Raw genomic sequence first — 14,524 nt, 5'->3', positions numbered from 1 at the left:
CTATTGGGACTCTATAATACTTAATTAGGACTTCCTTATTTGGTTGTAGTTGACACTACACAATACTTAATGAGACTGCCTAATTTGATTGTAACAAGTTTTTAAACATATTCTTTATCGAGAGATTTGTGACTATATATTACTTGATTGATGAGATAGCCTAATTTGATTGTAATAACATTCAAATATTTTTTATTAGTACTCCATAATACTTATTTGGGACTAGCTAATTTGGTTGTAATAACTTTTAAATATTCTTGATTAAGACTACATAACAGTTTTTGGATCAGCCTAATTTGATTGTAATAATAACCATCACATATATACTATATTGGGACTATGTAATTCTTAATTAGGATTTCCTAATTTAATTATGATAACCTTTAAATATCTTGAGTGAGGCTACATAATACTTATTAGAACAACCTAATTTGATTATTATATATGCATTAAGAGCATTTTTTTTTGTTTATTATTAGGGACTACTCTATAATCGTTTGGGACATCCTAATTACATTTTTATTATTATGTAAATATTTAACATGATTATCTGAAATAAGTTTGATTATATATATATATATATATATATATATATATATATATATATATATATACATATAAAAAATGCACACACACACACATATACATAAAATTGATCATGGCCAATATATTATATATATTATGAGAGTGAGGAATAGCTCATGTGGTTGGAGCTTTCAAACCGATTCTAGGAGATCTTATGATTGATTCTCACCCCTTCCCTTGTGTCTCTCTAAACACCAAATATATATTATATAATACATATAATATATATAATATATATAATATAATATATTGGTCATGATCAGTGGTGTTGACTAAACTCGATTGGATAGTCATTGTCACCGAATGACGAGTTTTTATTGTTTATTATTTTTATTTGTGTGTGTGGATATTGAATAAAATAGGAGGACACAAGGAAATTTTATAGTGAAAATTAAACTATAGATGAATTATTATGGCTACTTGTATTTATAATGATTTATTTTGAATAAGCATGGTCTTCCATAAAGTTGAATGAATTTGGAAGAAGCTAGGTTTTAGCTTGAGATTGGTTAATTGGTTTTGAAAAGTAAAGTTGAGGGGGGTGGGGGAGTTCAAGTGCAAGGAATTTAAAGATTGAGATTGGTTAATTGGTTCTGAAAAGTAAAGTTGAGGAAGGAACTTCAAGTGCAAGGAATACAAAGATTGTTAAATGAACATGTGTAATGGAAAGATTTGGAAATTCACCTTCAAACACAATAACTCTCAAAATTCTACATGGTGGCATGGTAAAAATTTTATTTTACAAAATTGGTGCCCTACTTTTTAATAATACACATAGTGATCTTATTAAGCATATTTACTAACCCATCATTAAACACTTAATTACTAACCTACCCCTTAGTTATATTATCAGTAATTAAAAATCATCCCACCCCTAAATCATATTATCACATTAATAAAAATAAGTAATATTCGGTTTTCAATAAGGAAATATATTACAATTATAGTTAGAGACAATACAAATACATCAATACACATGAAAACATGACCCTAGCTACAAAAATACTTTAAAATAAAAAATAATAGTAAAAACATACTGATTAGAGAAGAGTACACCGTTATAATATTCATTCTCGAAGCAAACAAAAAAGAATAGTGGCAAACATACTATTAATGATAGTAACTAATCTGAAACTCTTAGCAACTTTCTAAAGCCTTCATCAATACCTCCCTCCTTTTATCACTGTATTTTTTCTGTATTTGTTCTTCACCTAGAAAGGAAAAAAAAAACTAAAAGAGAAATTTACAAATCGTTATCGACATGAATAATTCAATGAATTGATAGAGAAGTTTACAAGTCGTTATTAGTGGTTATCGGCATGAAGTATAGTATTTTAGAGCAAAGAGTTATTAGTGGTTGGAAAATTTCACATAGTAGAAATGAGTCAATTTTATAGGTGATGGACCAAATATGACGCAAAGTCTCAAATTGAAGAATGAATCCACACAATGTTATGTTGATTTTACGGTTTTATAATATAATATATTCCCTCTACATTCTGGCATCACAGCTTCCACTCGGCTTTAGGTATTTGCTCTTCACCTAGAAAGAAAAAAAAATGAAAGTAAGGCTAATAAAATAGGCCTATATCCCATCTCATATAATTAAAATTTAATCCCAATATGTTAGGGCACTATATAGGTCATCCCAAGTAGCTAAAAAGCAGTGACGGATCTAGAAATTTTTCTTATGTCTTTGGAATTGTTGAACACATTTTTTTGTATATAAATGAAAATTATATAACATAATTCAAACTAAATTACAATTGATAATTTGGGTGTGTACATTTGAAACACACAAATAAATAAATAAATAAATAAATATATATATATATATATATATATATATATATATATATATATATATATATATATAGGAACTAATTAGGGACGTTGGATCTAACTTGGATGCGCGTTTAATAAGCGGCCCAGATTCACTCAAGCATATTCTCCAACAATCAAGTGCAGTATCTCGTGTTTCTCTCTCAGGGAGCATTTTCTCTGTCCTCCATTACAACAAGTGGTCTGAATCCTCCATTAAAGAGCCCTTCAAGCTTTATCTATTCCATTGATGCATCTTTCGAGCTTTCTCTAATATAATGAAGCAGCTTTTGAGGTAAGATGTTTGTTTTCCTCTGTTTTCCGAATCACCAATTTCAATTTCACTAGTATTTCGTTAATTTTTTTTTCAATTTAGGCTTAAGTTCCGCGATTAATTTTTAAATTTGGGGATTTGCTGAATTTTGCGACGCTCTTCTCACCCAGTTTGCAAACTTGACCTCAAATCAGGTACTAATCAGAGTTTTATAACGATTTTTTTTTTTGTGCATCAATTACATTATTGGTCTTTCTTTTGAGGTATTTGATAATCCATTTAAAAGCTATGAAATATTGTTTACATTGAATTGATTTTGATTATTTGATTATTGTTATTGATTTTTGTGTAACTTTATGAATTATACGGTAGTCTACTTTTTGAGTGAAATTTAGAACTAATTGATTTGTAAATTTTTAAAATTTTAAATAGATGACCGATATTGTTATTTGGTTTTTTTTTAGTAGACTACATATCTTTATAAGTAAACTGTTCGACAAAATGCCTCAATGAATCATATTATTTTGGTGCAATATGCCTAAACAATTAGATCTGAAAACACTAGAAGCTATAACTACCACAACACTAGCATCTAACTTTGAATTGGTATGTGTAATACTTCGTATTTTTATACGTATTTAAAATAAGTATTTTCAGAAGTATTTAAATAAATTGAAAGGTTTTATTTAAAGTATTTTAATTATTTATTTTAATAAGTTTACAAATATTTTATAAAAGGAAAGTTTATTTAATTAATTATTTTATTTAAGATGGGGTTTAATTTAAGAAAGTTTTATTTTAGTAAAGTTTTATTAGGGAAGGGATTAGAAAAGAATAAAAAAAGGAAAGTTTAGGGATAAGGGTTTCTAGAGAAGGGGTATAAATATTCAACACTTGCCCAGAGTGGAGAAAACCTAAGGTAAACTTCTCTACGGCATCGAAGAGTGGCGAGCCACTCACTACTGCAGTCGGCGCTGCAGCGGCTGAAGCGGAGTCTCCTCAGCTTCGCGTCTAAGGTAAGACACGAATCAAACTCCCATGGCCTGTTGACTATATGCGAGTCAAGACTCGGGTCAATCCGCCTAAAGGTTTGATTAGCAGCCGGCACGAGTCGGGTGCCGCTTGTGCTGCTTTCTCACCAAGTACTTCTTTTGGTGCAAATACCCCCTTAGCGCCGCCTGCCGAATGTGAAGGTAGTGGATTTTAACCGGATCTAGGGCTTGCTAGATGAGGTAACTTTTTACTTAGAAACTTACTCCTTATAGTTTTTAACTCACTTTGCTAACCCTTTTCAGGCAATGCTGAGGGTAGACGGGTTTGGGGTCCCCTTCAAATGGAAGAGAGAAGAGGTAAATGACGCTAAATAGAGGGCCATTTAAGCTCTCAACTCTGCTGATTACAGTAAAATACAATGTGATGTTGAAATTAAAGCAGTAGATTTGAAACAGGAGGAGCTGATAAGGAACTTGACGGCTGCTAATTATGCCGCTAACGAGCGAATGACTAAGCTTGAGCAGGGTCTAAAGACATCCCAGTAAGATCTCAAGGCCTTGGAGGTGGAGGGTGCTGATAAGGAGAATGCCGACCTGAGAGCAGACGTCAACCGCCTGGGGGTCGAGCTTGTCCAACAAAGGAACCAACACAAGGTTAAGGTTTCCCAAGAGCAAAAGCGGTTGGTTGTTGAAAATGAGCATTACATGGGGTCTTCTCTACCCTAACATTGAGTTTGATGTGCTCAAAATGCGATATGATTACGCCACTAAGGTGTATGACGCATATCAGCTCAATGAGTAGGCCCCACCTCCCTTTCAAGGCATGGACCCTTGAACAAGGCTATGAGGTCTCTGATGATGAGGAAGAGCCGACTGCCTACCAGGATAATCAAGTCCAAGTTAATGAAGCTCAAACTGATCAACTCCAGGATGGTTAGGTCTCGGATGCACAAAACAAAACAAGCCTCCTAGCAGTTCAGATCTAGCTGGAGCCTGTCCAATAGCCGTAATTTAGCTCTTTTTCTTCTGCGCCAGTATGCCAGCGTTATCCTTTCCAGCTTGTGATCCCAGTACTTCCTTGTATCTTTTACCGACTATAGTCGCTAAAAGTGCAGGTTCTTGGTTCACTAAACCCATTTGTGATCTTAACCATTTCAGTTAGAACTTATCAATAGATACCCCATCTAAGAATATCTCCCCACCAAGTGGATTATAAAACCTGTGGATCAAAGCTACTGTTGTGGATTTTCCTGAACCACCACTCCCAACTAACGATACTATCTTCCCTGCAGGAACTAGTAGTGAGAAATCCCAAAATATTATTAAATCTTGTCTTATAGGATAAGAAAATACAACATGAAAAAACTCAATCTCCTTGGAAATTTTATCTAAGGTCAATCCGTCCATTTTTTCTGAGTCATTATCTGGCACCCGGTTTGTCACTTCCATTATCTTCTCTCCAGTTGAAAAAGCTTTTGAGAAGTACTTGATATTCGATAAACCAGAACCAAGAGCTTTGTCAATAACATTGAAACATTAAGAAAATATGAAAACAACAATAAAAGTTAAGAAGAGAAATTGTCACACTAAGTCTTTGATGTGATAATGAGACCCATATACTTGTGCTAATTTATTTGTTGCAATAATCGAATTAAAATTTATGGACATATCAAAGAAAGAATGAAGAAACACAGCAATTACTCTAAATAATTTTACGGGAAGAATGAGAAAAAGACTTACAGTGCTCCCAAAGCAAGGGCAACGCCAACTGTATAAATATTATGTTATTTCGGATGATATACTACAAGAGGGGGGTGAATTGTAGTAAGTTTCTAGTTCCTACTTTTCGTGGAATATAAAACTGATAGCTGTTAGGAACTTAAACAATGCAAAGAGGATTTTACGAGGAAACCTTCCAGGGGGCCCAACTGGAAGTAAAACCTCGACCTTCCAAGGGATTTCAAGCCAAACCAATCCACTATAATAGGCCAAACACTCCTAGTTACAACCTATTACAAACAGATCTTTCTCACATGTTCCTACCCAAAAACTTGCTACTTGATAGTACCCTATCCTACCCAACCTAAGCCCCTCACTTAGATTTACTCGTACTCCCTGAGTACTACTCACTCGGCCTCTCACTAGAAGCTCACTCGAGTTCACCCTAGAAGCTCACACTTTGCACTCGTACAATTATGATAACGAGACTTCTCACGAACTCTCACAACCCAATACATAAAACACTCAAAACCGTTTTTTCCCAATTACAAGATCTCAAAGAATAATTCTAAATACATGTCAATGAATTAAGAGATAAAACTAATATGCTGGACACTCAAGATCTGTCTGGAACTTACTGGACGAACTGAAACCAAACCTGACTGGAACTTTGACCGGGAGGTTTGACTTAGCTTTGTGGTGAAGGATGAAACCATTAAGCACGACCACTAAGCTTCGTTAGCCTCAACTTTGAATGAATACATATGAGCATATTTATAGTACACTCAAATTCTTCTTTTCGTAAAAGATAAGTATTCTCAAAAGATATGTTTAAAAGATATTTACCAAAAATAAGTTTTCTTAAAATATATCTTTTTATTAAGAATATATTCTGTCAATAATAATAAGATATATTTTCTATAAAATCATATTTTATTTCAAACTTATACTTTCCAAATATACTAGCTTATCTTTTTCAAAATATATACTTATTGTAAAATCATATTTTATTCCAAACTTATATTTTCCAAATATACTAGCTTATCTTTTTTAAAAGATATACTTATCATAAAATCATATTTTATTCTAAACTTATTTTTGCTTAAAATACTTCCAAAAATAACTTATCTTTTTCCAAAAGGGATTTATAAAAAATAAATATCATATATATATATATATATATATATATATATATATAGACACACACACACACACACATCATTAAAACCGAATTTTTATGACTTAAGTTCTAATTAGGTTATGGAACTCTGATAGTCTGTGAGTTTCTAACAAATCAGTAACTCTAATTTCATTGACTATCATAAGTTCATATTTGTTCTTTAGACTTCTTCCAGACTGACTTTTATATATGTCCAACATACTTACATGAATCCTAGAGCGATATACTTCGATTTCTCCGTCTTCATGTTATTTCTTTGAAACTCTTGTTCTGGAATTTTGTAGTATTGATGAATTCTAGATCTTGGGGAAACGTTCCACTTCTGGAACCGTAGGCCAAGTTCCTAACTGGAACTTAATGTCACTCTTTTCATTCCTTATTGGAACTCGCAGACTAGGTTCCTTTATGAAACTTGCTATCATCTTCGCAGTCCAAGCTTCACCCTTTAGCTTGTTGTCATGCTTCTGTTAGGAAGCTCCTTGTGTGTACCTGTTAGGGAACATGCTTTGGCTCTCGTGGGAAAGCCTGCCGAAGGTTCCTTATGCATCTCCTTGGAGAATATCTTTAGGTTCCTTCATGGTTTGGTTCTCGTGGGAGAGCCTGCTTTAGGCTCATTCATTCTCTCTTACTCCTCTTGAAGTCTTCTATGTTCCAACCCATTGACTTCACCTAAGTCAGTTCATGTCTTCACATAAACACTTAAGATAAAGATTATATTAAAGTTTATTTATCATAAATAAACTTCAAGTGAGAGAACTAATTAAACTTAAAGCTTATGTAAATACTCCTACACATATACAACTCATGTATGCATAGTGTACTTACCTCATGAAGCTAACAAATGCAAAAACCTATTTACATAGTTACCATACCTTCATGATTCTGTAGCCATCATCATGCTTATCAAGCATAATACTCATCATTGTTCTTGTTCCTCTATTGCTTATCCTATATTGCTCAAGATCCTTATATCTATACTTGACGTTGCTCAGGTTCCTTTCCTTGTATCCCGTTCCAATCATAACTTGTACTTTCTATGCACAACTTAACAAACACGTTAGATACATACTCATCATTAGTTTATAATCATCAAAACCTAATTACTCAACACATTACCACCTCTAGCACCGTGATATATAACAAGCTTGATGCCATACCAAATACTGAAAGCCCAAACAACAAAAAATACACCGTTGCTACCAATAGCGACACCTTAGCCAAACCTTGCCGGAGTCCCAACTTCACTCATCCCTCCAAAGCAGTTTAGAACTTAGACATTGTTTTGGGTTCTCCAACTGTTGGTGATACTCTTGCTCTTACTGCTGCTATTGCATTCACCTTAGCTGCCACTCCCAATATCAAAGAACAACTAGCTGAAGGATTGGGGCATTCCTGCTCTCAAGTATTATGGGAACCTCCAGATAGTTCTAGATGCTTCTATAGGTTTTTTATAGACTCTTGTACAGCTTAGCATTCTGTTACAACAAAATGTCAGTTCATAATTATTTCATAACAAAATTCTGTTGTATATTGTAACTAATTCGTATTGCTGTAAATTAGTTATAAATAGATATAGAGTTGTAATATTATTACATACTTCAATAATAAAATTTCCTTTTTCTCAAACTTCTCTCTCTAATTCCCTCTCTAGAATTCTGCTAGTTCTTAGAAGAAAATTTGTTGCGTTTGCAGATTTCATCATGGTATCAGAGCACTAAATTGCTCGATCTTCATAATCAAAGCTTCCGCAATTCATTGTTTTTCTTCATTTCAAATTTCTTCTAGTTCTTGATCTTGAGGTATCACTCAAATTCATACTGTAATAATTAATTTTTTTTAGTTCTCTCGATTGTTGTTTCTGTTTCTACAAGTTGTTGTTGGTTTCTAGCAAATAATTCTGAGTTCTAGAAGCTCTTGTTTGCTACTATGAGATCAAATTCTTGATAATCTCTCATTTTTCATTACTATTTGAGATCAAACATTCTGCAAATTGCTAAATAAATGGCATCAAAATCTCATATTCCCATTCCTATTGGTCAAGATCCTTCTTCTCTTATTATATTCATCCTTCTGATATGAATTCCATGCAATTTGTTTTGAATAAATTCAATGGTGAAGGTTTCACTGACTGGAAGAGAAGCATGAAAATTGCTCTCTCGGCTAAAAACAAACTAGGTTTTGTTACTAGCATTATTCACAAACCTAATCATGAGGATGTGAATTACAAACAATGGGAGAGAGTAATGATATGATTATCTCCTGGATTCTGTACAACTTAGATGCTACTATTGCTCGCAATGTCTTATACTTCAACACTGCAGCAGAGATTTGGAAGGACCTAGAAGATAGGTATGGTTATACATCTAGACCACAATTGTATTCAATTGAGCAATTATTATCAGATGCTCATCAGAGTGCAAATTCAATTGCTGCATTTTTCACTAAGATGAAGATGCTATGGGATGAGTTAAATGATGCTAGTCCTTTGCATATATGTGTATACAACCAGTGTACATGTAATCTTAGACAAAAGATCTTCAAGATTTAACAAGATCAGAGGTTGGTGCAGTTTCTTATGAAACTTAATAAGCATTTTGCTAGCTGTCCGAGGAAACATACTCATGATGAATCCTTTATCTAATCTTATTCATGCCTACAAACTACTTAATTATTCAAGAAGAAAGGCATAGAGAACTCAGCAACATACACAGCCAAGGAAATGCTAATGAAATGGCTTTTGCTTCAACCGGACGATCAAAGATAGGATACTGAACAAAGGCTTCAGACAACTTGAATCCAAATCAGTTTTCCAAGCTAACAACAACAACAATACTAGGCCTATGACAGGATACAAAAGATCTACATCTACTTTTTGCAATCATTGCAACATGCCTAGACATTCCATTGATAATTAATGGAAGTTACATGACTATCCAGAAGATCTCAAGAAAAATGTATGGCAAAAAGGGAGAGGTGTTGTAGCTACTGCTCAACAGACTGAGTCAAGCAACAATGCAACACAGGAGATTCAGGCAGATCAGGCTTCTGATCTAGTTATCATTGTTGATCAATATAATCATTTGTTGGATTTGTTGAACAAACAGCAATTAGAATCTGTAGGCACTCAACCTTCTGAAGTTGATGCTCAGGCCAATCTGGCAGGTAAAATCTGTCTCAGTTCTTCTCTTAATATTGGTTGGCTTATTGATAGTGGTGCTACAGACCATATTTGCACCAACTTAAAGTTGTTCTCTAATTTTAAAGAATTACATGGCTTGCATAATTCTATCACTATTCCAGATGGTAGTAAGATTAGTGTTCTGCACATTAGAATTTTAACTTTATATGAGAATATAATATTGCATAATTTTCTACATGTTCCTGATTTCAAGTTCAATCTGTTGTCTGCTACCAAATTATGCAAGGATTTCCTGCAAAGTTTTGTTCACTCATGATGCATGTTTTATTCAGGTCCATTCTCAGATTACAACTCTTCTTGGTAGATTACATTCTGGTTTATACTATGTTGAAGATCAGAAGTGTCATGGAAGTTCATCTAGCAATTTTCTTAAAAGTTGTAATAATACTAGTTGTAATCAAGCTAGTACTATCACTAAGAATTTAGAATTATGGCATCTTAGGTTAGGCCATTTACCTTTTCACAATTTCAAGCATGTATGGCCTTGGCATATTAGAGACTGCACTAACAATATAGTATGCAAGGTTTTTCCTGCTGCAAAGCAGCCTAGAAAGTCTTTTCCTAAGAGTTCAATAAAGAGTTGTAAACCCTTTGAGTTAGTTCACATTGATGTATGGGGTCCCTATAAGGATCAAACCTATAAGGGATATAATAAGTTTTTGACCATTGTTGATGATTTCATCACTAGATATACTTGGGTTCATTTGCTCAAATTTAAGAATGATGTTGTGAATGTTATGATAAATTTTTCTCATTATGCATGTTCATACACAATTTAACACAAAAATCTTGTGTGTGAGGTCTGATAATTCCTAAGAACTAACTGAGGGAGCAATGAAACAATGGTACATCAGTAATGCGATTGTTCATCAAACCAGTTGTCCCGATACTCCACAACAAAATGGGGTTGTGGAACGCAAGCACAAACATCTTCTGGAAACTGGAAGAGCCTTGAGTTTTTAGTCTCTTCTTTCTAACAGGTTTTGGGGTGAGATCATTCTTTATGCAGCATATCTAATCAATAGAATGCCCCTCAAGAGTATAGATTACAAAACACCATATCAGAAACTTCATGGTGAGTCTGCTTTAATTGACCATATGAGATCCTATGGTTGTCTTTGCTACTATTCTACATCAAAAGTTCAAAGGAGCAAGTTTGATGCTAGAGCTTCTCCAGCAGTGTTCATTAGTTACTCTCTTCATCAAAAGGGATACAAAGTTTTAGATCTAAATACTTACATGATTCATGTTACTAGAGATGTTTTTCACGAGTTTCAGTTTCCTTTCCACTACAAAGATACAAGTACAACCTCCCCTTCTCTTATTTTTCATAGATACACTACTCCTCACATTAACTTACCTGAAACTCTCAATACATTTCCTAGTCTTACACAAAATATTCACTCTGATATCTCTCACAATTCACTTGATTCTTATATCTCTGACTCTGACCCTATAATTGATCCTGTTCTCAGTCAGACACCTAGTCAGATACTTCAGATTCCTTGTGTGAGACAATCTGCTAGACCATCAGAACCTTTTTCCTATTTCCTAGATGAAAGACTACAAGTGTTATTCTTCTATTACTCACTGATGTAATTTGATTTCTTTTAGCTCACTTCCTGCTCATTCTAAGACCACTATCATTGCTGTTGCACAATTGATTGAGCCTATTTCTTTCTTAGAAGCTTCTTTGGATCCAAATAAAATTCAGGCTGTGAATATAGAAATTGCAGCACTTGAAAAGAATTCAACTTGGGATGTTGTTTCTCTTCCAGCTAAGAAGAAAACCATAGGCTGCTAGTGGGTTTACAAGCTGAAGCTGAAGTTAGATGGCTCTTTAGAGAGATATAAGACAAGGTTCGTTGCCAAAGGTTTCACACAAAAATATGGGGTTAATTTTGAGGAAACTTTTTCCTTAGTTTTTAAGACGCCCACAGTCAGGTGTGTTCTATCTCTTGCTGCTGCTCACAAATGGCATTTGCGCCAATTAGACATCAACAATGCCTTTTTACATGGGGATTTGGCCGAGGAAGTTTATATGAAGATGCCAAAAGGAATTCCCAAACCAGAAAACAAAGTATGCAGGATGAGAAAATCCCTCTATGGTCTGAAACAGGATTCAAGGCAATGGTTCTCCAAATTGCATAGTGAACTGCTTTTCCAAGGCTATAAACAGTCTAAAAATGACTAATCTTTGTTCTTAAAGAAGGTCAATGGCAGTCTCACTATTGTTGCTGTATATGTTGATGATATTATCATCACAGGAAGTGATACTCCTGAGATTCTCAGACTAAAAGCTCAATTGGATGCTACTTTCAGCATCAAGGACCTTGGCTAGCTCAACTATTTCCTAGGCATTGAGGTTACTTATCTTGATGATGGTATTGTTCTTACTCAAAGAAAATTCACCAAGGAATTACTTTCTTTTTGTGAAATGGATGTCTCAAGGTGTGCATCTACACCTTTACCTATCAACCTCAAGCTCTTAGCTGATGTTGGTGACTTTTGTCCTGATCCTGCGTTGTACAGATCTCTGGTTAGCAAACTGAATTTCTTGACAAACACTAGACCTGATCTCTCATTCTCTGTACAAACATTAAGCCAATTTATGCAGCAGCCTCGTGTTCCTCACATGAATGCCTTACATCATGTGCTCAGATATGTTGCTGGAACTGTAGGTCAAGGCATCTTGTTGAGAGCTACTGATCATCTTTCTCTCAGAGCTGGATGTCCTAATTCAAGAAGACCAGTTACTGGATATGTTGTTCTTCTTGGTGGATCTCCAATATCTTGGAAGTCCAAGAAGCAAGGGACTGCCTCCAAGTCTTCCTCTAAAGCTGAGTACAGATCTTTATTTTCAGCTGCTTCAGAAATAGCTTAGACTGTGAGATTACTTGAGAAATTGAATGTTAAAGGCATATACTGTTCTTATGGAAGAATTTGCTTGCTCTAAAATGCGTGTAGCCTTATTTTACTCAAGAGTCAGCTTCCTAGCTAGCCCCATCAATATCCTTCCATACATCAAGCCCAGTATAATGAGGAAAACTATGAAGGGGAACCCAATCAACTATTGCTAACCTCCATAGAAATAAGAATGATGCCAAATAGCTTCCAACAAATAAGGATGTGTTCATCAAAAAATTTGGTACCTAATACATCAACAGAGGTAGCAGTGGAAAGTTAAACTCATATTTTAAGATCACATTGTGGTACTTTAAAGCTATTTATATTATCCTTTAAAAAAAAGCTAGCTCCAATTTCAATCAATGATTTCTATTATCATTCCTACAATAATATAAAATTTATATATGACCGTCTACCAAATGGTCCATAAGAGTGAGCCTAACGAAAAATCATACACTAACTCTTGCCTAAATTGTAACAAGAAGATATACCTTTTTGCTTATTACATTTTGAATGATAAGACTGTCATTGGAAACAATAGTGATCGCTTCAGAGGTACTTCCAATATGAAAATCAAAGTAGCTCACATCTTGCCTCAACACTGCTTTCAAGTATCTATATCGTAGTGTTGAGGCTTGCCTTTTCAGCCGTCCTTGTCCAACAATATTTTTCTACCAAACGCAAAGCCAAACAAATAAAGAAATTACAAAATTTTACTAGGAAATACAGAGGATAAATCTCAACTCCCTTCTTTAGTACTATATTATGTATGTGCTAAACACGTTCAATTAATAGAATGCCAATTACAGTCATAGGTTAACACCAAACCTGTATCAGTTTGGATTTTAAAATTAATTGATAATTTTCTAATGTAACGTACTATGAAATAACTTCATGATTATTTTACATATACAATGTCATCTTTCGATTGAGCGCACACAGCATGCACCAAGTCCATAGCCTAGCTATTGGTGTTAGTTAATTATGAAGTATTGTATTTATTTTATTGATCAGTGAACTTCATTCCTTTATAAATGCTCTTCGGCTAGCTAGTTTATATAACCTTTGTACAAAAAATTTAATGAGTGAATAAAAGAAGTAAGAAAACAGAGAAAACTAAAAATGTAAGATAGTGTAGACATACCAAGGAAACAAAGAACCCATGCTCCTGCTCCCACCATGCATAAAAGTTTTACATTTTGTACATAAATTATTCAAACATATGAGAATTGAAAATAGTTACTCCACTTTATTTTCTCAACAATTTGTTACACTATAAAAGAACAATTAGTTTGTTTTGAGAATAAATTACTACTTAAGGAATTGGAAAAAGGCTGCAAATTCAAGGTGTATGACACATTTTTCTGTATATTCTCTATACTCTGCATTCTATGTGGCAAATTACTCTACTTAAGTATGAGTATGAGTGTAGAGTATAGATCAGAGTAACAAATTCAAAGATAGAGTGATTTTGCATAGTTATAAATTAATCTATTAATTTGTAGATTGATTTTGTTACTCTATAATCTGTAGAGAATGTATGACACATTTTTCTCGATACTCTACACTTCTTAAGTAGAGTGATTTGCCACATTGAAGGTCGAGTATGAGTAAGTATGGAAAATTATGCTACTGTAGGAGTGTCGAAAAGTTGCAAACTCAAAGTGTATGACACATATTTCTCTATACTCTACACTTCTCTTTATTACCAGATTCTTAGATAAGGCAGATCACTTTCCATCTATAGAGAATGCATGACACATTTTTATTTGGACTCTACTTTTTTCTATCAGCGCATTTTCTCATTGGCTCGCAGTGTGGCCACGTGTAAAATACTAAGTAACCAC

The 14,524-nt window shown here is 34.0% G+C and overlaps 1 long non-coding RNA gene and 1 pseudogene across 1 annotated transcript; one reads left to right on the top strand and one right to left on the bottom strand.

The window, feature by feature from the left end:
* The first annotated feature begins 2,494 nt into the window (after positions 1 to 2,494).
* LOC110735248 lies at positions 2,495 to 4,999 on the top strand. Its single transcript, XR_002514034.1, has 4 exons — positions 2,495 to 2,701; positions 2,783 to 2,874; positions 3,976 to 4,029; positions 4,129 to 4,999. It is a non-coding gene; the product is annotated as an uncharacterized LOC110735248 (long non-coding RNA).
* Positions 5,000 to 7,241: 2,242 nt separating this feature from the next.
* LOC110734959 lies at positions 7,242 to 13,858 on the bottom strand (annotated as a pseudogene).
* Positions 13,859 to 14,524: the final 666 nt, after the last annotated feature.

The sequence above is a fragment of the Chenopodium quinoa genome, unplaced genomic scaffold (genome assembly GCF_001683475.1).
Source record: "Chenopodium quinoa cultivar QQ74 unplaced genomic scaffold, ASM168347v1, whole genome shotgun sequence".
Taxonomy (NCBI): Eukaryota; Viridiplantae; Streptophyta; class Magnoliopsida; order Caryophyllales; family Amaranthaceae; genus Chenopodium; species Chenopodium quinoa.
The sequence above is the reverse complement of the archived record's forward strand: the minus strand, read 5'-3'. Positions and strand labels throughout refer to the sequence as shown.